The sequence below is a fragment of the Sciurus carolinensis genome, unplaced genomic scaffold, assembly GCF_902686445.1.
Source record: "Sciurus carolinensis unplaced genomic scaffold, mSciCar1.2, whole genome shotgun sequence".
NCBI classification, from domain to species: Eukaryota; Metazoa; Chordata; class Mammalia; order Rodentia; family Sciuridae; genus Sciurus; species Sciurus carolinensis.
The window spans coordinates 213654-238894 of NW_025920206.1; the positions used below are offsets into that span (position 1 = coordinate 213654).

At 45.1% G+C, this 25241-nt stretch overlaps 1 pseudogene; it reads left to right on the forward strand.

Moving 5' to 3' along the window:
- Positions 1 to 17840: 17840 nt before the first annotated feature.
- LOC124975013 (anomalous homeobox protein-like) lies at positions 17841 to 24202 on the forward strand (annotated as a pseudogene).
- Positions 24203 to 25241: the final 1039 nt, after the last annotated feature.

Genomic DNA, 25241 nt, shown 5'->3' on the forward strand with positions numbered 1-25241 from the left:
AAAAGAAAATTTATGAAGAAAGGAAGGCAAATCAAAACAGATGTTCAATGACTTTAGCCCTCTTCCTAACTTAGATTAGTATTTATACTTAGTTTGCTTATGGTAAAATAGTTTCATGTGCTAACATTTCTGCTTGAAATAGCAGAAAACTAATCCTGTAAAACTGTTCTGCAAGTCCATCACTTAGGAATCCTCTAGGCAAAGGCAAGAGAGCCAAAGATAGGACTACATGAATCTGTGGCCCATAACTACACTATAGAAGGCCGATGAGCAAAGATTTGCATAGTTCAGAGCCCTGGGTATGCACTCATACCTTAGATTCAAAATGATGTTGAGCTGAATGGTTGGCTGACTTACCAGCAATTTGGTTGTTATTTTATGATTTGAAACTTAGACCTTGCTAGTGTGTCCTTTCTAAACACTGTGTACATGATCATTTTCCATGGAAACCAGTAACCTGGGCATCAAGCATAATCTAATTCTAATGTACCTTAGGAAACCTGTAAAGGTAGTCTTCAGTCAGGATCACTACTAGTAGTGCTTTCCTAGCTGCCTGATCAACATGCCATTCTTTCCTCCTCACAGTCTTCCCTTCAGGTAATATGTTGGAGGATGCTTAAGCACACTAAGAATGCACAGCATCTTCAGTTTGTTGAGTGTGATGCACTCGTTGGCTGTTCAAGTTCATAGGTCCAAAGCTCCATCCCCCAGTCAGGCCGAGGTCTCAGGAAGCTGAAGGTCCATATTCAGGAACCCGAGGTGAGAGACTCAGGGTCAGGAATTGCTTACCATTGATGTTGGGGCAGGACTTCAGTAAGGTATGTGGACACTGTAGATCCAAAGCATACTGCCTTCTCATAGTTGTTACCAGTGAAAAATGAAAGGCCAAGAGAATCACTGCCCTCCCAAAGAAGGGAACTGCACCTTTTCTAACATTTCTTGAAAATATGCATTTGAAAATCCACACACCTCAACATAGGTGGCAATGCAAAAACATACATGGACTGATTCTGTTCCACTAGAGAATGTCACAAACTATCTCTTATGGGCTTTAATTTTTTTGGACTTCTGCAATGTTTGCCCATCATTTTCTCATTTCTGCCTGATACTTGGAAGAGTACCACTTGTCCTTTGGCTTTTGACTGAGTGCCAAGTAGAAGAAGTAGAAACATCCAACGGGGGCACTTGCTATTTCTGCAAAGTATCATTTCTCCATAGGCCACGTGATTGCACAGAGAGTATCTGGGCTCATTTTCATCACTGGGAAGGTTTGCATCCTTCTGTGCTTTGGCAGTGCAGGCTGTTCTTTGAGGTCTTTGCATTCTTTTCCTTGGGTGTTCCTGAGGTGATGTCATCATGCTCATAATTATTTAGATACATTCATAACTTGATTCACATTATTGAGTTGCCACAGTGTAGTCTTGTAATTTGTCTTTTCTTCCAGTGCAACTGTCTTGTTCTTTGCCTTCTCTTGGCAGCTTTAAAAATTTTGCCAGTAATGTCCTTGATCTCTTAAGATGCCTCCAAGAGTTCCACATGACTGTCCACTTTTCTGCCTCTCTGCCAACTCCTCCATCTGACTCAGGGTCTAAATCTTCTCATCACCCAGTACCTGGCTCCAAATCAGGGCTCTCTGGTTGCACTCAGTTTTCTTGGGCACCATCTGTCCCTCATTTCAACTTCTCATAATGTTCATCCAGTTCTTTCAGGATTTCTTGGCATTTTGCTTTGATCTCACTCATTTCTGAGACATTTCTCTTCAGGCATAAAGGCAGAGAGTCGATGGAGGCTAGGTAATCCCTCACATAGTTCACCAGGTGGATCTGTTCCTGTTGGCAGACTCAGCATGGTTCAGACTGAAGCCCCCTCCACTCTGCATGGCTTTCTGCTTCCTGCACCCCTCCCCCTAAAATCAGATCTGCAGAATGCAGAGCTCTTGCTCTCCCATGATCCCTGGCTCTCCCAGGAAATCTGCCCACATGGCTAGCAGTTGCACATGCCCAGGTCACAGTACCCAGAATGTACTAGTGGGCCATGGAGGAGGGGGCTCCCAGATGAACCCCTACTGGCCAGGCAATGTGCAGGGTGGTGGAGGTGCCCATAAGGACCCCACTGGTCTGGCTGCTCTGGGTGGAAGGGACTCCCAGGTGAACCCTCACTAGTGGGGGTGGGTGGGCTGCTTATAGTAGCACACACCCCAGAGAGGGTCGTGGGTCAATAGTCAAGGGTCTCTCGCTTCAGTGCTTGGGCAGGGGGGTCCAGCCTGGTGGGCAGCACCGCATTTGCCCCCTTAGTGGACTTTTTTAAATGACCCTATCATGGGAAAGCCCTGAGCACTTCAGACCATTTAGTGAGCACCCTCCAAAAAAGTCTCTCTAAACTCACCCTGCAAGACATTGTCCCCAACCCAGGAAATCAAACTGAGTACACCTGGCACCAGGAGGCCCCATCCCTGAGATGCAGCGGGGATGTGGAGGCGTCCGCATCCCCAGGACCCCTGCAGAGCCTCTCATGGGAGTTCACCGCATCTCGTGCTCACCAGTGCCCAAACAAGGACTGGAGGGCCAAAAGCAGCACTTTGCTCTTGCAGGATCATTTCTCTGTGGGTGCCTCTGGCCCCCAAAGCAGATCTCTGGTTTGGGACTCAGACAAGATGTGTCCACAGTGGGCAGAGCCACGTTGGAGCATGCCCAAGCCACTGGTGTTTTTTGCACATGCCTAGCTCTCAGGTGATGCCAGAAATGTACAAGCAGATGTGCAACTCAGGTCCAGACCTGCCCACTCCACGTGTGCTGGTGTTCTGGAGGCCTCTGCATCATGTCCTGTGTTGGTGTCTGGCTGCTTCAGAGCTGGAGGAGACACACTGCCTGCACCACATGCTGTTCTGTTTGACAGATGCCATCCTGCCCTGGGGAATGTCAAAGCCCCACCCCTGGGGTCAGTTGGACACCCTGTCCTCAGGGAAGACCACCCTTGGAAAAGGCAGTACCCTTCAGTAAGTCCGCTGTCCCCGGGTAACGCCACCTAATGCCTCCCTCAGGTAAGGCCACCACAGAAAGGCTGCTGCCCTAGGAGAAGGCTGCCTCTCACCGATCCAGAGTCAGCACGCTGTTCTTGGGGAAAGCCACCTCCCTCATGTTAGGTCACCCTCAGGTAAGATCTCCACCCTTGGTGGGTACACAGTTTTATGTTTCTTGGGGTGGTGGGAGCTTGGTCTGAGACCAACCACAGGGGTCAGGGCCTGGAGATTGGGGATCCAGGACAGGGAGGCCTTGGGGGCTGGGCACAGATGGACAAAAGGCCAGGGACTCTGTGTGCTTGACCCATCATGTGGCAGTGACTGCCATTGGTGACTTACCCTCTCTTGGTAAGGTCATCCCCTTTTGGTCAGGTCACCCTCTGATCAGAGCAGGGCAAGGCAGGTTGGGGTAGGATGGATTGGGGTGGGGCAAGGTAAGGCAAGGGGTGGTGGGGCAGGGCAAGGAGTGGTGGGACAGGGCAGGGTAGGTTTGGGGATTATGACAGGGTGGAGCATCTTGGAGCATTACCGGAAGTCAGCTTAGGGTGGGACAACTGTGTGCACATTAGTGTAGCAGAATACTTACTTAGCATGTGAGAAACCCTGGCTTGGATCTCAGCAACACACACACACATACACACACACACATACACACATGCCACAATAAATCTTCCTAATTTGGATGACTTTTTTTCTAAGAAAAATTTTCAAATCCTTTTTAGAAGATAGAAGCAGAATGGTGATATATTTAATGTCAGCTATTATATGGCATGATATTTACAGCCACTCTATATGAAATTTCTCAGGACTCAAATCATATTCTTTAAGAGACAAGACAGCAGTTGCTTTTTATATTTTTGATATATTAATTAAAACATTAAAATCATTTTCTGAAATCATTTTCTAATTTTCAAACTTAGAAAGTGTATCTATTTGTCTTCCTAAAGTTGTACATTCTTCAGAAAGATTTTCTCTTTCTCCTTGCATTCCAGGTGATGGGCCTATTGTCACAGGAAGTGCCATGACTTGGTTTTATCATAATACCAGTGCCCCTATGGCTTTCAGATCAAAGTCATGTATACCTCTCATAGTTGTTGAATTTATTAACAAAGTACATACAATTTTTTTATATTTAAAAGGTCATCAAATTTGAATTAGTAGAAGCAGTAGTTCAGCATGTTATATTATGAGCTGAACATAGTGCAAATTAGTTTGATCATTTTGGGAGTTTGCCATAATGACTTCTGCCCTGTTCTGTGATCAAAGTCTGGCCTGCACCATTTTTTGGCAATGAGAATTGAACCAAGTGACCATTGTAACATGTCCTAGGCAAGCACTGAGCTACATACATCCCCAGTCATTTAAATGTTGTATTTTGAGACAGGGTTTTGCCTAATTGCCAGGTGGGTCCTAATGTTATCCCCCTTCCTTAGTCTGCCAAGTGCTGGGGTAACAGCACTTGGTGTCAAAGTTCCTGTCTTGTCCTGTAGGATTTGATGTATCATATGCTTCTAATGTGTCCTTTTCTAAACTAGACCATGTCCATTTTCCCTTGTTGATAGTCAGTAAAGGCTTTTTTGTTTTGATGTATGTTTAATATAAACTTGCATTATGATGAGATACTACTGTTCATGATAGTCTAGCTGTGCAATCCACTCAGAGGAGAATATTTTTATTTTGATAGTGTCCACTTTTTCAGGTCTAACACATTTTGTGAGAAGAAGTGATTATTTGCTTTGTAGTTGATTACATGAATAAGACATAATTCTTTTATTTTTTTTTTGTAATGCTGGAGGTTGAACTCAGGGCCTCCTGCATGCTATACAGCTGCTCTACTGTTGAACTGCATCCCCAGAACCTAGATCTTTTATTTATCATAAATTTAATGACCAGATAGAGTGATAATAAAATCACTTAGAAGTTCAACTCAATTTGGAACCATTCAAGAGTTTGGGCTTCCAATAATGGTTTGTGATTTCTAAAAGGAAAAGTAATTTTCAAAAACATAAGAGCATCTAAGATCATTCATGTACAATGTTTCCCCAGTTTTTCCACTTCCTGAAGAGCATCGTGGATGCAATGGACTCTGGTGTCCTTCTAACCTGATCTACTTACTAGGCATCATCCACTGTGGTTGCCAATCCTGTTTATCTTTTTCTTCTCTTTCACTGTTTGTCAAATGACAATTTGAATTTATTACTGCTAAAGAATATGAATAGAAATAATAAAAGGACAAGGATTCTTTGGAATAAGTGACCCATGCACAGTGAAAGTCCCTCTGTTGAGGAAGTTCAGTCATGAGTTAAAATAGTCTCTAAAATATCATTTTTTCTCTAGTGCAAGTGATCAAGTTTTTAGAAGCTACAACTAGTACTTATTGACTGCATAAAAATATAAGTTGATGTATGTGTGTTTTTATTTCAACATAAAACCTGTAAAAATGGTGCTATCTTGAATTATATATTAGATGAAATGGTTTAATTTTCTGTTAAAATACTTCTGTGGGTTTTAATATTAATAAATTGTCCATATCAAAATGTAAAAGTGATATAACATGGTGTGGTGGTGAATCCTTGTGGAGCCCATCACTGCTGGCCATCAGATTCCACCACTGGCTGTTGTGTTTATGGGGTTGATTGGCAACAGCTATTCCACCATTGATAGTAAATGCCCAGCTAGGGTGCTTGACAGCAATTCCTTCTGTTTGAGAGGATTAAGTCAGAGACTGTGGAAGCCCCCAAGGGAAGAGGTATACAAGGCTTCCTGATGAACTCAACTCAGAAGAAATTGGCTGTCTTATGCTTGGAGAGCAAGATTCACAGATTCCTCTAGGTTGCCAGGATTGGTGACTTAGCTGCAGTAATTTTTTTTTTTAAATCTCAGGGAGGTGATACTGATGAACCTGATAAAAGACACATGTATGGGGAGGTCTGTGAGGTCAGGGGCTGAAGGGCAAGGGGCCAGTTGGGGGAAAAGGGTCTGATGGGGCTCCACCACTCAGGCTCTGCTTGTGGGGCAGAGCAGAAGGGAGATCAGGTCTTCTTTCACCAGGAGATGACTTTCAGATCCCCATGGAGGCCTCTGTACTGGGGACCTGCAAACCTTGGTGGTTTCACCCAGACCCTCTTAATGAGCAGTAAAACAAAAGCAAAATTTCAGCTGGTTTCCCTGAAGGCTGTTTAACATTTAGGTACACACACCAGTTTAATGTCCATGTACACACTTTCAAAAGTACGTTATATACATTGTAGAAAAGTGAATAATGAGAAAAAATATTGCTCATAATAGCAACATGAGAGCTAAAAAAGAGTTCTTCAGATATAATCCACTTTGTGTTGTCTACTGAGAGAACTTACAAGAACTCTTTGAATGGAGAACATGGCTCCACCGTTTATTTCTTCTTTTGTTTATAACATTGCTGTGAAATTTACAAAAGAAGATGAAAAAACTTACTTCTCACAGGCTTTACTAACTAGTTAATTAAATTCTGAAGGATAACTTGGTGTTCTTTTCAGCCAACCATCTTCAGAGCAAGATTTGTGGAAGAGCCCTGATTTTCTGCAAAGATTTTATTGTTACTTTTCAAGAGAGCAGACAATAAAGTTCACTGGCAGATTGCCCACTTCCCAAAGCACCAAACATGATGCTTTTCCAATTTTGTCACTACTTTGACAGACTATACTTAAAAATAATCTGCCAATAGCATTCTGCACAACATTGCTTGTTCCTCTGTCCTAATAGAATTTTCTGTAATTGTACCTTACTGTTTGTCTGTTTATGTAAGAGGGAGAACAAAGCATTGGTCCACAGCATCCAGGAAGTGCATGCTTTCAGTCACCAGGCCAAAGGAGCAATATACATAGGCAAAAGAGCAGTCTACATGGGCTGCCTGCTGCTCCCCTAATGTCCCTTGCCCTGCCTTGTTCCCAAGGTACTAAGGATATCCATATGGGGCTGAATCCTAGTGGAGGTTTTGTAGAAGGGAATACTCCTTGTCCCCCAAATGTGAGCTCTTTCTATGGTTAACAATATTGCAAAAATTAAAAACATAATAAAATATCAAAGTTATAACATTTTGGAATCCCACATGCATGTAACATTTTAAGGTCATGTTAAACCTATGAAAATGTTTGTAATGAGCAAGGCCTTGTCAGTCTGGGTATCAGAAAATATTATAAACGTTCACAAATTACTTGTTTGCCAATAGCCAAAAGATAACTGTCTAGAACAGGATAAAATATAAAGAATGCAAATATATGGAAAAATATTTGGTATACTAGAATTGGTGGTTAGGTATGCATACAGTTTTAAATGTTGCACAGAACTTACCATTAAATCATCTACTTGAGGAGTGTTATGCAGCTTAACCTTAAGCAGCAGAGTCTAAATTCAACTCCTCTTGCATTCCCAAAACTTTGTAGCTGAGAAATGTATTTCATTTAATATTTTAATTAAATTTCTTCTCTTACTGGGGGCATACATATTTTTTCTATATCCATAAATCACTTGAACATCTGCAAAAGAATACTTTGTCTGCTTTAAGTCAGCTTGACTTTAGCAAGCTAAAGGGCATGCATCCAGTCACCAGCACCATAATAAAATAAACAAATAAATGTTTTTAAAGAGGTAGAAATAAAGCAAGTCTTCTTTTTACTTCATTCTTTCTTAGGAAAGTCCTTGCCAACACAAAATGTATAAAGAGGAATTTGTGTTTTCTTCTTGTGCATTTCTATGTAGAAGTGAAAGAAAACTTTTTATCACATCCAGGATTTTTTACTGGTTATAAACAAAAGACTTCACTTCTGGCAAGTTCCACTTATGACAAATTTTTCATTTGAGAATATTTTTTCTTCAAACTATGCAAAAATTCTGCCTTCTATGCATTGAGGCTGCAAGTGAATTTACACTAGATGACATGGCAAATTGAAGTCTAAGTCTGAGCTACACCTTTCCCTAGAAGCTTGTTCTGACTTATGTGGTACATGAATGACTAAACACATATTTACATGGTTCACCAGACTTAGGGCACATACTTTAGCAAACATCTGCAACTCTTTATGTAGTTTTTTCCCTCTATACATCATTTTTCTTCACCCTGGCTATCTGAGATTGAACTCTGTGCAATGAGCAGAACACCACAAATACTGGGCATTAAGAAAGCAACAGTTTCCTCCCCTTCAAGCAGCAGTTTGATTGCCTTCTCAGATAAACAGCACAAAATGGAAGGTGCATTCAAGACATTTACAGTGCTGAATTCTCATGTTCTTCCAAGACAGGCCTAATCTTTCAGGGATCCACATTTTCCAGACTGATGTTAATTCATATAAAGTATATGCTAAGATTGTGAAGAAAAGTGATTCTGAAAACAACTGATTGTCAACACCCTGATTCTACAGCTATACACACACAGAGCACCAACTCTCAAAGTCCCTGACTTAACACAGCACCTTGATATTTTGAGCTCATCATTTCCCAGGTTTTCCATGGCCATCAGAGGCAAACCCTCTACCACAATCCAGGATTTTTATTCTATTACCAATTAAAAATGTATTTTCTCTAATCTTCTCATAAAAATTGAAAACCTAATTTTCCCTAAATTTATTTCTAAAAGAAACTATTTTTTTCCAGACTAAATGAAATAATAGGCATATTAGAATAAAACTTTCAATACCTGATGAAGTGACCCTTCCTGATGAGGCTTCCCCTCATGTGATGTATTCACAGATCTGCATTTCTACATTAAAATTATTATTATTATTATTATTATTATTATTATTATTAAATCATGGGGACATGGGAAGAGAGCAGCATTATGTGATGGGAAAGTTTGAAGGAAGGAGGATAAAAAAGAATCTAGTTAGTCCCCTCTGCAATGAGTACTTTAAAGTAGGAAAGTCATGGTGCAGAGGAATAAACCATTGTGTAGAAAGGCCAGTAGAAATAATTAAAAGAGAGAAAAGTGGTTGTTTTGAGGGAATGGAGAGTAGAGGGCACAGGATGGGCAGATAATTATTTTAACATAAAAACAAAGTAAAGAATATGAGACAAATAGGAATGATGGGGTGGAGCACTTGCCTACCATGTGCAAGGTCTCAGGTTCCATTCCCACACACCCAACACCCCCCCACACACACAGTAGATAGGGAATAAGATAGAGGATCAAGTCTCAGAAGATAAATGCTTAGGGACAACAGCAAATATCAGAAGTTGGAAAAAGGAGAAGATGGTAGAGTCCACCTGGATGGCCCAAAGTAATACACTGACCAGAACACTGAAAAGAAAGGCTGCTAAAGAGCAGAGCAATCCATATGTGGAGATACAAGGCAGGAGGTCTTAACACCTTGCTCAAGGCTTACCATAACAGGCTTCTGTATTTTTATTACCTACTAGATTGGACACCTGTTATTCATTTTGTACACAACCACCACAATAGATTTTTCCAAACATCAATTCCCACCTGGGACAGCATCTTCTCTGGATATGGGAAGAAATTAATCAGGGCACTTCTTACTGTCAAACAGCATAGGCAGGAGAAATCTCTTTTTTTCTCACCCATACTGCCTACAACATTCTCATATACTCAAGAACATCTCCACAGGTAGAACACAGGCCTGTACATAACAACTACACTTGGATCTGCTCCTGCATCTGTTTGGCACAATTTTCCCTGTGCCTTTTGGAGTTCAGGAATCCTGAATCTGTCCTGACCATAAAACCCAGTCCTATTCCATTTCACTGTTTTGCTGCTGGTTTCCACACCAATCCTCACCTGTGGTTCCCACAACACTGGTTTCCACTACTCAAGGTACCAGAAAGTCTAATACATCTTCCATAGCATCCCTTTTGTCATATTAATGGCAAAAATAAGATTGTGATTGACACCTCAAGGGAGAGCTCAAAGGGTTTAAGAAAAATACCAAAGCCAGTCACTAGAGATTGTTTAAATATGAAACAACAATTCAACATGTTGAAAGTAATGATTATATGAGCAATGTGATTATGTGACTCATGTGATTCTACATCATTTACAAGCAGAAGAATGGGAAGTTATACTACATTTATGTATGATGCATCAAAACGCATTCTACTCTCATGTATAACTAATTAGAATAAATTTTGAAAAGTGACTGGGTTCTGAAGGTGATCCATGACATTTCTAACTTGCACCCACAGAATTGAGACTCTGAGACTACAGCAAAACATCCTTCAGATGACCACACCAGTTTAACCACAGAAGAGAACAGCAAAGGACATTTTATCTGGAGAGTTGGCAACTGATGCAAAGCTGGTCTGAGAAAACAAAGAATGATACCACGCTGAACAGTGAGCACTTAACTGTTGCCAGGGAGGAAGTGCTGGCAAGGGTGACATGACCATCATTACAATATACTGAAAGCCACCAAACACTCCATGGTGTCCAGTATGGCTGCCCTTCTGGGATGGTGCTCTGGGATCCTGGCCATGGACTTCCTTTCACCTGTCAAACAACTGACATAGGAGGTTGAGGCAGGAAGGTGTGAGTTAAAAGCCATCCTCAGCAATTTAGCATGGCCCTAAGCAACATAGATGGAGGCAAGATTCAGAAATTTTATCAGATACCAGGAGCAAAAGTGATATCTACCAACACTGCTTCTAGAACTGTCAATGACCTGAACAGCACAAAGGTTTACACCTGCCTGTTATCCTGGCATTTTGTGCACATCAAGACCAACAATGGAGGGGTTCATCATGAGGGTAAAAGTTTATTTATATCTATTGAAGGAGGAAAATGGTTGTAGCTGATCAGTGAGCAGAAAATGATGTCAGCTTGGAGACCAGGGAACAGGAGGAGAGGCAGGCATATGTGGAAATCAGAATATGCTCAGGTTTTCAGTATGTAGGCAATTTCTGGGATCATTCATACCTGTATCCCTAGCCTTTCCAATCACAATCTGCTGATTCCTTCCTCATTCTTCTTTTTCCTCCTGGCATTTTTCTTGGAAAATTTCTAACTTTGAGATATCTGGGTAAAAGGCACAACCCAGTGGATGTGCTGGATCTTGCATACCATACCATTTAGGTGGAGGTAAAGAAAGATGTTTCTCCTGGGCAAAGATTTTTCTCTAAATCAGAGAATTCCTCAGCAACTCAACCAGATGCTGTCAGTAAATCTAAAGAGGCAAAGTGAAGTGGTGAAGGCTCACAGGTTCTGGGATCCCAGGACTGATAATGGCTGGCAGGAAAAATAAAAATTCCTCATCCAATGTCCATGTACCTCTAGTTATGTTTGCAGCTCTTTCTCTCAAGTTTCAATGGAGTGAGATATGTGGCTGAAAGTCATACTGGGATCTCTCAATCATTCAACTGCAATGTGTTCCACTCTGAAAGTGGCCTCACTTGATTTCCAGTGCTCCAGTGCCCTGAGAGCCAAAGATGGGAGAGCAACTCTATTAGAAGTGGAAAGGGCAGGCTTCGGGCATGGTGGGTGTGAAGGTCATGGAGGTTCCAGGATCCCATACAGGAAACCCCTTTATCTCTCTCCCCTGCAGCTTTCTCTGGGCCTTGGGCCACCTGGATGTTGAGGACTGGCTTCCATGACCTCATGACTGCACCACAGACAGCGTCTGATGTCACAGTGTGGTGGCATGACAGTGCGGTGGTGTCATAGTGCCCATGGAAACCAGAGGCACTTCCAGTCCTTGTGGCGGGTGAGACCGGGGCCCAGGGTTATGCCACATGCATCCAAAGATGGCGACTGTCAGAGAGCCAAACAGCATGCTGAATGTGCCTTGAGAAAAACAGGAAGTGTTTACCATTGACTGTATGATAATTAGTTCAGCTGCTTAGCGCGTGGATCGATATATCTTACATGTATGCTTGAGCTCAGTGATCGCTTGACCTTTAATAGGATTGGATGGACATATCTGGTTACAATTGCATACGCATGAGATTGCTTATATATTGAGGGTGTTATCCGAATAAAGCAGAAGCTGCTTCATGAACCTCTCAAGTGTATGTGTTGTTTGTCCCGCTGGTTGGCGGCAAGCAGCAAGTCCTGGCCACTTCAGACCCAGATTTGAAACAAGCGCTGGCTCCACTGTGACAGTAAGAGGAAAGATGAAGGGAGGAAGGGCCAGTGGCCTTGTTTTAAGAAATGGGATTCTAGCCTCTTGTCCCTGTTGAAGAAGAGCTATGGGGTGTGCAGGGCACAGCTGAGCTGGCTGTGTATTGCTCCAGTTCCAGGCAGGACAGCAGAACTCACTGAGGCCTGACAGCTTGCACTACCCTCTAGGCATTCTAGGTGGCATTGTGCTGGTTTGGCTGCCCAGGGCATCATGACAGCCCAGTCACCTAGCTCCTGCTGTGGTCAGTGAGCCCCCACAAGGTCTAGGGTCCAGGCAGAGATGGAGGGCTTCCTGAGGGCACATGGATCACCAAGCTTAGTACCGAACCCCAGCGACATTGCCTTCCAAAATTGATCCTCCAAGTCTGAGCACATCCAGGCTATGACTGAGTCAGGAAATTAGCCTAGGGTCCTAGCAGCCACATGGCATGATGGTAGCTGACAGTTCAGGACTGGAGAATGTGCAACTCAGCTCCCTGGCTTAGGCTCCTCTTGAATTGGGAAACAACACACCCAGTCTGTTTGGTTGCCCCTCCTTTCTAAGAAAGCCCTAACAGGAGACAGCTGGAACCTGGAGAGTCAGATTTCTAAGTAGAGGTGTGTGTCTGCTGTCATGGCTCATGAGGAGACCAGAGAGTCCTTCAGTCAGCTTGTTGGATGGAGGACAGGAGGGAGCTGTCAAGCAAGGAGAGATGTTCTGTACTCACCCCACCTGCCACGGCAAACCACCTTGGCTGCTGCCTTACAACTGGGCTGCACTCAGAAATTATCCAGTCATGATTTTTCCAGAGGTCCTTCAAGTCACCTTCAGATGCAGAAATACCTGGCCAACTGTGTTCACACAATGGTTCATTTCCTTGACCAGACTAGTACCTCTGTGGCACAAAGCCCTCTGGGAAATTGCCAAGAGTCCTAGTACCAGATGCTGTAAGATACAGAGCACAAGCCACTGGATGAAACAGAAGGCTGCTGTTAGCATGATGAACACATTTTCACAGGGCAGAAGACCAAATGTGAAAATGCATCTTGCTGAAAGAGGAATGGCACAAAGCTTCAAGGCTGAATACTCCAAAATGAAGAGTTAGGACCTTTGGGGGCATGAAAAATAGAATGGTGTTTGTACTGAAAACCAACTTCAGTGAAGAGACACTAATATAATGTCATTGTTTAAGGTCTATGCCCAAATTCTAGGACATTTCTTCAGCTTCAATATACTGTAAATACAGATACAGGATGTAGTCAGTGCCAGATTATTCTGTAAGCATCCATCATTACTGACCCTAATTCCCCTTGAAAGGACACCAATGTTCTTGAGAATTCCTGGCTCTTTTCTGTTGCTTGCAAGGGACAGCTGATGATACATATGCTGATTTTTAAGTTTTTCAGCAGAAGAGATCTGAGGAAAGGCTTTCCTTACACTATACCACCTACTCCATTGTCCTTCAATTCAAATGACTTCTTGTTGGGATATGCATCACTGAATCATGGCTCTGGAAATTGAGAGTGCCCTTCAATATCAGAAATTTAGTCAAAACACTCTGCTGAAAAGCAAATTGAAGACCCAATATGGGAAAAACTTGAATATCAAAATAGTACACCTTAAAGAACATCCAAAATGTGATAGTTCTTAGTGAGCAGGAAGAGTGTGTCCTCAAGCATTTTCAAATTTTAACATCATTTTTATTTCTTGGACATGCTTAGGTTCACAACCTACACACCACATGACTGATGTCTGCTTTCCTTCTTTCAGTGTGACTTCTTTCAAATAGGGATTCTTGTGTCACGTCTGATCCTGCAAACACAATCCACTCATTCCCAGAACCATGAGTCATATGAGAACACCATATCCTTCACCCAATTCTACACTGAATCTTTTCAGAACCTCCATCAATATTAACAACAGTCACTATATGGGCTTCATTCCTCATGACAGTGGACTTCCAGTGATACTGGGAGAATAGGTTGCAAATACCCCTGTTCCTCCTGCATGCCATCAGCAGGAGTTCACACATATTCAACCCCAAATCATACAATTTGACTTCAAGTCACTTGCAACCCAATGCAAAGGAAAACTGAGAGAAGCCAGGTCCAAGGACAGCTGTCTTTGGTCCTCATCTGGTTTTTTCAGATGACATTGAGGTTGTCATGGAAATTGCTGAGCTGTGCAAGTCACTTCACTTGCACAGAGTCTGGAGTGTGCCTAAGAATCCTGCTCATTGCCAAATATGAGTGCAGTTATCATTTTGAAGTTCCTGCATTGCATCCTGGTGAGCATTGTCTTCTTCAAAAGCTTGCTGATGATATACCCCCATGAGCCTACTTTTGAGAATAATCTAACCTATGAGTTCCTGAGAGTTGACTCATCTCAAAGAACACGTCCTTTTAAGAAATTCCGGTAACCAGGGATGCACTGCTAACTTTCACCGCAGCTCCATGCTGAAAGTGTGATTGAAAGTTTTGCATGTCCAACTGATATTTCTTCAACCATGCAGATTCAGTGGAAGGAAAGTGGAGAAAAAGTTGAGATAAGGGAGGGATAGTGTAGAAAAGAGAGTTTTTTTTTTTCCCACCTCCAAGAGGCTGGGGATTCAAACCATGGCCCTTGCGCCAGCTAGGTGTGTGTTCTCCAAAACGATCTATTTCTTCAGTTCCAGAGGAGCCCATTTTAGGTACCCTCTAGATCCTCTACTTGTCAGACTCTGTCAAATTCTCTGAAAAAAACCCAGCCCCGGACAAAGTCAACAAATATCTAAGGTATTCCTCAACTTCCTTTTCACAAAAATCCTTCAAGGAAACTTTTGTGCACATCAAGAACAACAATCGAGGGGTGCATCCTGAGGGGAAAGGTTTATTCCTGTCTATTGAAGGAGGAAAAGGGTTGTAGCTGATCAGTGAGCAGAAAATGATGTCACTGAGCATGGAAGCCCTGGGGCAGGAGGAGAGGCAGGCATATGTGGGAATCAGAATATGCTCAGATTGTCAGTAAGTAGGGAGATTTCTGGGATCATTCACACCTGTATCCCTAGCCATTCCAATCACAATCTGCTGATTCCTTCCTCATTCCTCTTTATCCTCCTGGCATTTTTCTTGGAAAATTTCTAACCTGGAGATATCTGGGTAAAAGGAACAACCCAGTGAATGTGCTGGATCTTGCCTACCTTCTTATTTAGGGGGAGATAGAGAAAGGTGTTTCTCCTGGGAAAAGTTTTTCTCTAAATTAGAAAATGCCTCAGCAACTCAGCCAGATGCTGTCAGTAAATCTAAAGAGGCAAAGGTAAGTGGTGATGGCTCATGGTGTCTGGAGACCCAGGACCAATATTTTCTGGCAGAAAAAAAAATTCCTCAACCACTGTCCATATGCCACTAGTTACATTTGCAGCTCTTTCTCTCAAGTTTCAATGGAGTGAGATAAGTGGCTGAAAGCACATCCAGTATCTCTGAATCATTCAACTGTAATCCATTCCACTCTGAAAATGGCTTCACTTTTGATTTGCAGTACTCCTGTGCCATGAGAGCAAAAGATGGAAGAGCGACTCTCTTCAAAGTGGAAAGAGCAGGCTTAGGGCATGGTGGGTGTGAAGGGCTCGGAGGTTCCAGGTTCTGGTAGGAAGACACACTTTATCTCTCTCCCCAGAGGTTTCTCTGGGCCTTGGGCCCCCTGGATGTTGAGCAATGGCTTCCATGACCTCGTGCCTGCACTGCAGACAGCATCTGAGGTCACAGAGGGGCAGCATGACAGTACAGTGGTGTCATATTTCCCATGTCAACCAGAGATGCTTCTGGTCCTGGCAGCTTCAGACCAAGATTCAAAACAAGCACCAGCTCTGCTGTGATGGTAAGAGGAAAGACAAAGGGAGCAAAGGCCAATGGCCTGATGTTTCAAGAAATGGGATACTAACCTCTTGGTCTAGTTGAAGAAGAGCTATGAAGTGTGTGGGGTGCTGCCAAGCTGGCTGTGGATCACTCTGGTTCCAGGCAGGACAGAGGACCCTGCTCAAGCCTGAGAGCTCACACTACCCTCCAGGCCTGCTAGGTGGCACTGTTTGATGGTTTGGCCACCCTGGGCAAAATGACAGCCTGGTCACCTAGCTCCTGCTATGGGCAGTGACACCCCCGGAGGTCTAGGGGACAAGGTATGGATGGAAGGCTGCATGAGGGCATGTGGGTCACCAAGCTTATCACCGGCCCAGCAGCATTGCCCTCCGAAACTGCTCCTCCAGGTCTGGGCACACCCAGGCATTGACCTGAGTCAGGCAACTGGCCTAGGGCCCTACAAGCCATATGGCATGATCATTGCTGAGAGCTTAGGGCTGGGGAGCATGCAGTGCAGTTCTCTGATTTAGCTGTTCCTTTAATTTGGAAACATCACACCCAGTCTGTTCAGTTGCCCTTCCTTTCTGAGACTGGCCCCAGGTCTCCAGGCCTGTGTGGATTGGTTGCAGCTTTGTAGCATCCGAGTTCTGTGCTAACCATCTGGTGCCTCTTTCCCTGCAGGGTGTGTCTGAATGGGCCTGCCAATGGAGGTGGGTGGAGGTTGGTTTTCCCAGGGATCCATGGGTGGAGGGGTCATCTGGCACATGGGGTGGGTCCAAGGGACTCTGTGTCAGGAGTCTCGAAACAACATCTGTGTGGGAGTCTCCAGGGGCTTGGTAGTTGGGCCTAAGGCCTGAAGAGCATAACCTTTCCCCCATGTTTTCAAGGTGCTTGGGCCTGTCCTTGCTTTCCAGTGCAATACATCTTGAAAGGTAGGTGCACATGGTAGTGTCTGTTGCAGTCAAGAAGTCAAATAACTTACACGTCGCTACCTGGTCACTCTTTTCTGCACATTCCCTTAGAAAAAGCTGTTTTCTTTTTTTGGTTAAGAGTCCCAGCCCTGTCCTCCCCAATAGCTGAAGGTGGGGTGCTGGAGGAAACCTGGGTCCTGAGAAGACTCTGTCCCCCGCCATTGAACCTTTGGAGCTCCCTTCAGTCAAGGGGCTGAGGGACAAGGAATAAATGAGAGTGTGCCAAGTCCCTGCTAGGGACAACCTCACCAAGCCAGACCCACAACCAGGGAGCACAAAGCGGGCAGAATTCCCTGCCTCCAGAAGGGCACATTCAGGCCTCAATTTCAGGAGAGTATTACTCAGAAGCAAATTAGGCAGTGAATAAGTTCTTATGTCTCAAAATCCATCATCAGCAAGCTCCCCCAGCCCCCAGGTAGAGATCTCCTCCCTTGGTGGGGTGCTCTGCATTAAGAGAGTTTGATCCACGTGTTTATGATACTAGTGGAACTGGTGCTGGCTGCATGCTGTGTCTCTGCTGTGAATAGGGTGCATGCATTTTAAGTCTGGTGGACCCTTGCTGCCCATCTGGCAACCCAGGGCCTCTAATGAACCAGAAGTCACACCAGGAGTGAGAGCAAAGGTTCAGCCCTTGGAGGAGAAGTGTTGAGGAGAAAGGAGATGGACAAGCCATTGGACTTGTGGATAAGTGTAGGGGACAGAGTAGAAACTCAGACCCTAGGTGGATGGTTACAGACAGCACCCAGGTCAGTGCTTTGTACCATCAACCATTAGGGTGATTAGAAGGAAATTCTAGAGGGTGTGTGATGTTGGTCTCCTCTCCCATGTTCACTCTTACTGTACTGTGCAGGTGTTGCTGCTCTCAGGGTCACATACCACATATATTTTATCTGAATGCTGATAGAGAGGAAGAACAAGCTCTGTGATGGAGAGGATGCAGAGATTCCTGGCACAGCTGAAGGAGTGTGAGGGTTGATTACAGCCCCCAGCAGAGCTGGTGACCCTGGCAGACATGCTGTGCCAAGACATGCAGGATGACCCTGCCAAGGCACAGCCACTAGTTTCTGCCATTCTGGAGAGCCAGCTCCACCTATACCTCCTGGACAATGTGAATGTGGTCCTGCTGTGTGCCTGTGTCCTGGTATAGCAGAAGAAACTGCAGGCAGCCTGCTGGCTTCTAGAGGTCAGTCTGAGTAGTGGGGCAGAGTGCAGAGGGAGGTGGAGGCTGCTTCCACTATACCCAACAGGACATAAGATCAGTCAGGGTGACCTACCCTCACTGGATCAACTTTAACTAGCTTGGAAACAGGAAGTAAACTACCTAATCATCAAGTCCATGTTCAGTGGTCATCGTGTGCCACACTGCTAAATAATGAAAAAAATCAATGGATAAGACATGGTCCACCTTTGGAGAGCTATGTCCTTGTCTTGTAAATCCAGGATCTCAATCTGCAGTAAGTCATGTTAGAAATAAAAAGGTGCCACAAAAAATTGATACCATGCCCAAAAGTGAGTGGGCAAGGCAAATCTTTACTTTTTGTAGAAGGCTATGCTACAAGAAACTGCCTAGCAAGTGCCTGGGTGGGCTGTCCACTTGCTTTTATCTCTAACCTATTGCAGTGCTGCCCTTCACTCTGACTTGAGGAGTTTGGTGTTACAGTCTACTCAACTGACTAATTTTAGAATTAGGGCAGGCAAAAGGGAAGGGTTACAATTGTATCCAATTAAGGCTGAATACTAGATTCTGAAAATGAACTACCAGACCTTCTATTTCTCACACTATGAAGAGCAGAAGTGTCTCTCTCATCATCTGGTGGTACATTGGATCTCAGCACATTTGGCATCACAACCTGACCTTATTGATAGAGAGCCACTTGTAATCATTATTTGCCCATCTACTATGAGGATTGTGCTTCATGCTCCTCTCTATGATTAAAATGTGTCTGGGTGATTCTGGGAATGGTCCAAATAGTGATATGTCTGGCCCAAAGTGATATTTTTGGTACCAGGGAATGAACCCAGGGACACTCAAACACTGAGCCACATGCCAAACCTTTTCTTTTTCATTTATTTTTATTTTTAATTTTAAAACAGGGACTTACTAAGTTGTTTAGGGCCTGGATAAGTCCACCCAGGAGCCAGAGGGAACTGTAAAGAGAAGGCATACATCTGGCAGGACACCCAGGAACAGTCTCTGGGCCTGCCCAATTTTCAGTTCTGTATCAGTGTCCCAGTTCCCTTAAAGGTTAAGTGACCTCTTCCTCATCCTAAAACTCCCAAGACATTTCTGTCTAGGACCTGTTGATATTTTTCTCCCTCTGCCAGATGTTACAGCCTGCCTTAACTCATCTTGCTGAGGAGAAGCCCCAGAGAGGGTTATAATCTCAGTCATGATGGCTCACAGGTATGTCAGATGATGTAATATGTAGCTGAGACTGGAGGGAACATGGTCACCACCCCTAGCACAGGGCAGAACCTGTCCTGTGCAGCGACTTCTTACCAGAGCCAAGTTCTGCATCTGGGTCAGGAGAAGCAGGAGTGTTCTGAGATGGCAGGGGGCCATGGAATCACAACCTCAGATAGAAGGCATATAATTCCCAGCACCTTCTTCCAGTTCTGTGGACATGGTACCAGAGGCAACAGGGTGGACTGTCAGGGTTTTGTAAATGGAGTGACCACACAGGGTACTGGAATTGACAGCCTGGGCATCCTTGTTTGTTAGTCAAATCTGGCTCAGGTTGAGTGAGCTGTTACTGGGCAAGGATAGGGTCCCCTTCATCCCACTCAACTTTGAACATTCCTAGCATCTGATGGACTGGACCTACTGGGTGGTCATTCACTTAAGGTGTGTGTCAATACTGACCCCTTGGGTCCAAAACCTGTGGTGTTGAATGTGCTGTCACCCTAGCTGCACATACAAAGATGGGTTGTCAGGCCTCTCTCCATGACTTAAATTCTTTACCTGTGCAGATGAGAACCATCCTCTATTGGGAAGGTAAAGTGTGTCAAGGTGGATTGAAAGGTCTGGCTAATTTGAGGGTGAGGTGAAGTTCTCAGCATGGCTTGAAAATTGCTTTGGTGTTCAGGGCAATTCCTCAGAGCCTTGTGGGCACTGCCCTGCTTCACTGCACTGTGGATTTAATGATCATTGTGTTCAATTCCAGACATTACTTCCTTCCCCAAGGTTGGTTTGCAGGATTGGCAGCCTTGGAGCTAAGGGCAGCCAGGGCTCAGCATGTTCTTCTTCCTGAATTGTCAGGTGCCAGGAGGCAGCAAGGAGCTGGTGCAGCTCTGGAATGACATCCACTACCACACGGTTGCCAGGAGGCTGGGTGTGGTGGTGCTGACCAACCTATAAAGCTACTGCTGCAGAAGAGGTTCTGTTGGCCTATGTCTGCACTGGTTCCACCAGGGGTGCCGAGGGGTTGGATGTACCACAAAGGCCCCATTGGGGGACTGGTGGGAGGAGCAAGTGTTTACAGTGACAACACCATAAGCAGTATTGCACAAGTGTTTCCTGCTGGCTGTGAGCCAGGCCCAAGCTGCACTCACTCTGCCTCCTCAGGAGTATATGGCTGAGGTCATCTTCATGACCATCTCCTCCCATCTGCTGCTTGAGCCTGAGTGGATGATAGTCTTTGGCCAGTGACAGTGGACATTCATGGCAAGTGTGTCTCATATCTAGGCCTCAGGGAGCCTCTCAGGGTACTAGGAATGGAAGTGTAGCAAGGACTAAACAGGAGTAAGTCATGGAGGAAAGTACTGGAATGCAATGGGACGGCAAGACAGGTTGCAGTTGGGTGAACAGGAAGTGACTCTCAGGCAGTGTGTTCCACACAGGTATGGGTTTGAGGAGGAATCCTGGTTTTGGGAAGAGTGGTGGGCCAGCAGGGTGCATGACCCAGAGGGACTCCTCAGCCAGACTCCATGCAGTGCTCTGTGCTTATGTGTCAGAGAATGTGCATTTCTGTGGGAAAGGCTGTGGACAAGAGAGAAGTCCCGGAGGAGGTTTGTGGATGGGGGTTCAGGGTGATGAGTGCCATCATCCTCAGAGAGCCTGTCCTGATCAGAAAAAATGTGTAGGATCTTGGTCTGAAACCACTGTCCTCACTGTCTTCATCCAAGAATCCACCACCCTACTTCATCTGCCCCAAAGGATTCAAGCTGGCTCTATCACAGAGAGGTGTGTCATAGTCTTGAGGACTTTGCATTATTCATGACCACCAAACCCAGCATGGTTCAGTAGGTAAAGATAAGAGGCCACCCCAGGTGACTCCCCTGACACCCTCAAAACTTCCACAAGCACCACAGGGGGCTTCTCTCACACTTCAGGCAGATACCTTGACCACCAGACCGCTCCCCATCTCCCCCATGGCAATTGTCCCCAGCCCCAAGCAGCTACCTCTACCAGCACAGGCTCTCCCCACCTCCACTCAGATTGCTTCTTCCACTCCACAGGTGCTCCTACTAGCAAAAGTTGGCTCTTCCCACTGTGGCTTCTCCCATCACAAGGGTGCTCCCTCAAATTCTTCCTATACTCCCTCTCCCCCAGGTGGCTCCCCTCTCCTCACATGCCCCCAATCCACCAGGTGGCTCCCTAACCTTTTTTCATCCTTCCCTCTCTCCTGGGTGCCATCCTCTGTCCCCAGTCCCCTCCAATGATCTGTCCCACTACTACTGGTGCCATTTCCCCTTGAACTCTTCCTTCTAGGGTTGCTTTCTCACATGGGTTGTGCCCACTTCTCACCCTGGTTAATCTGCAGGGATTCCCACAGCTGAGATGAACCTTAGAAAACTAGGCCTATGGTATTTCCAAGCAAAGAATTGGCTCTGGCCAGGAGCATCTGCAGGCCCTGCCCCTTCAGGGATGCAGGATGTTCCATGGCTAGCCTTTGGGTGCTTTGGCATTCAGCTGAGTGGGGTTGGGGTCAGCTTGGGAGGCAGGTTCCACATCTGGCTGGGAGTGGGGTCAGCACAGGAAGTGGGACCCATATGTCCTGTCCACAGGGACCTGCTCTGACTCCCCAACACATGCTCACCACACAGTCCTATCTCCAGTGAGCAACTGCATGGCCTATTGCTCTGCTGTCCTTGGAAAGCTTAGCAGGGCTCACACTACTTACTTGGTGGACATGAGTTGCCCCAGCCTGCTCTGTGCATCTCTGTATCTCAGAGCTAGAAGTATTGTTGGGCAGGAGACTTTGCCTTCATAGACAAGCTTGACTACTGAGCAAGTGTACAACTGTTTTGCCCTATTACCAGTGGAACCAAAATATACTTTTTGAGCATGTGCTGTCAGCCTGGCAGGCCTTGCCAGAACTCACAGAATTTCCCAGTGCTGAGGAGAGTTCTGAGCCCTTGTGGCACTCAGATAGCTGCTTTGACAACTCTGGCTGTATTTACAGGTCTCAGTGGACAGGTGAGTTGCCAATGGTTCCTACTTTTTGACCCTGGGTCTAATTTATGACAGAGACAGGTTGACTTGGGAGGACTCAGGTGGAACTGTGACCGTGACTTCAGAAGTCAATTTGGAGATGGGGCATCATGTTGCCAGAGGGGAGAGACAGTGAATAGATCTGAGAATTGAGCCAAGCTGTAGGTTTGAGGGGTTCTGGGCTCATAATTACAGGAGGGTATCAGCTCAAAGTCAGATGAAGTGTCATAAACAGGATATCCAGGTGCCCAGTGGACACTCCTGTTTGTCAGTACAGCTGCACTCACCTGCTGACTTGCAGGCCCACTAAGCCTTTCCTCCTCTGATCTGTTTTCAGCAGGATATGAGGAAACTGATCCTCCACAGTTCCCAGAGACCACCCCAGGATTGTGGAGTCCATTGGCCCTGACCCAGAACATTCTTGGTTCCCTCACAATCCAAGGCCACTGGCTGCCAGGGATTGTCATCTTCTCAGGCTATGGGACCTTATGCCTATTCAGTTCCCTTACTTCCTTAGGTGTAGACCAGTGTGCTGAGTGGATATGAGTATTCTGAGCCCTGACTCTCATACCTGGTCAGAGACAGGTGTGACCCCAATGGGTGGAAATGATGTCACCAGCAAGGAACCCACATCAGGGACCCGGACGTGGCAGGTTCCTCTGCTGCCATGCTTGCTCCTTGCAGCTTACCTACATACCCCTGACTTCATGTGTATTTCAGAGATTAGGGTTATAGTCTTGGAGAGAAAAGCATATATTCCTGCTACCTAGAGATCCAGCTGTCTCTGGTACTCATTTCCCATTGAGGTTCAGTTTCTTATTTCATGGATTTGGGAGTGGCCAGAGGTCCCACTCCTCACCAGTATTGTTGAGCCATTTCACTTTCCTCCATGCTCAATTTTCCTGAAGCAAGATCCCAAAACCAGAATAAGGATAGCATGGGCAGCCCAGGCTATTCAATGTGGGGCAGGTGCCCAGGTCAGCCCCCAATTTGTTTGATCACTGCATTGTGTACACTTCTCTCATTTTCTGTGCATGCTTGTGATATTAGCATCTCCCCTGACACCAGCCATGAAAACCTTAAGTACAGGCCCAACTCCATCCAGGTGTATGGCCTCAGACATGTTCTCATAATCTCCTACCAAAGACATGGGTATAATGACAGGGCCTGCTACCCTGGCTGCTACAGGAAGGTCAAATGACTGTGTACTGGAAATACAGAAGGAGCACTAGTGAGGTGAGTGATCACTGGTGTAATTCACTGCATTATGACAAACTTCTGCCCAATTCACTCAGGTCTTAGACTCTTTCTAAATGTTTTAAGTTTTTAATACTTTGCAGAAAGTTGTAAATAAACTGCTAAGGTATTTTAGGATGTAGTATTGGTCTCCTCTGAGTACTCTTGGTGCCTCACCTACTGGAGCAAAACCTTTGCCTTTGTAGCCACAGGGGAGGGTCCAGGCAATGAGGTGGGTACTCGGTGCCACATCCTTCAGGGTCACACACTGAGCTTGTCTGAAGTTTGCTCCTAGGAAGCTGCTGCAGCCTGAGGCAGCCTCTGCTGTGTCCTCCAGAACACTAGAGTGGTGAGATGTACCAGGAGAAACTGACTACTAACCTGCCACCCTTGTTCACAACTGCTCTGGACCTGGTCTCTGCCCTCTGACTGCCACCAGTGATGGGCTGAATCCCTCCCTGGCTGCCCTCAAGGGATGGCTGTTGGACTTTCCACTGGCATCCTCCGAGGAGGTCGTCTTCTACAACAGGCAACACATCCATCATCATGAACTGCATTCTGTGATGAGTTCTGCTGAAGTCACCATGGCAGCTGCTGCCCTTGGTGTTCCCGGGCTCTGCAGGTAGATCCCGTTAGCACAGACCTTGAAGTTGTGCATAGGAAAATTTAGCACCTTGGGTTTAGTTTGAGGTGCAGAGTGTGGGCAAAGTGTCTTCTGATCAGTCCCTTCTGTGTTCCTCACTGCAGTCATGGGCCTCACCTGCCAGCTCCATGCCACAGAGGAAGGCATACTTTTTGGACTTAACCACACAACTCAGGGAAGAAATGTTTTTCTAGTTTCATTTATGGTTATCATTTACATGTGCATTTTGTCTATCAAATCCCATAGAGTCTGTGACCTCCCTTGTAGAATACTGTGATTCAAATGCATTTATTAGTATCCTATGTATTATATTTTCCCTTTACCTTTTTGTTTTCATAAAGTCTCTATATGCATTTATTTATTTTTACTTTATTTTATTATATTATATTTTATTTTATTTTTGATACCAAATATTGAAGCCAGAGGAAGCCCTTTTACCACCAAGCCACATCCCAGCCCTTTTAATATTTTATATAGAGACAGGGTCTTGCTGAGTTGCTGAAGGTATCTCTAAATTGTTGAGGCTGTCTTTGAACTCAGGATTCTCCTGCATCTGCATTTCCAGTCACTGGGATTATGGGTGCATACCATCACACCTGCCTTCTAAATGCCTTTTTTTCTGCATATCTACTTTTATTACACCTATAACATCTCCCAGGGTTTCATGAACACCATCTGAGAATTCTCTGCATGGGGCTTCCACTTCCTGTTGCCACTGCAAGGGGTACCTTCCAGGGCTGGGTTGGGTGGCATCGCCATGGCTGGAACTCCCATCCCTGCTTTGCTGGGGGACTCCAGTGCTTGCTGAATGAAAATTTTATTCTTTCTACCTTGATTCCCTTGTTTTCTTAGAGAAAATTCTCAATTAGCTTTCCCAACAATGCACCAAGAAGGTAAATTTTCTGAAATGTTGAATGTCTTAAAAATGTCTGAAATCCACTCTCCCACCTGACTAATCACTTGGCAGGGGCAGAATTCTGAGCTGGAAATACATTTCCCTTCAGAAATGTAAAAAATGTCAC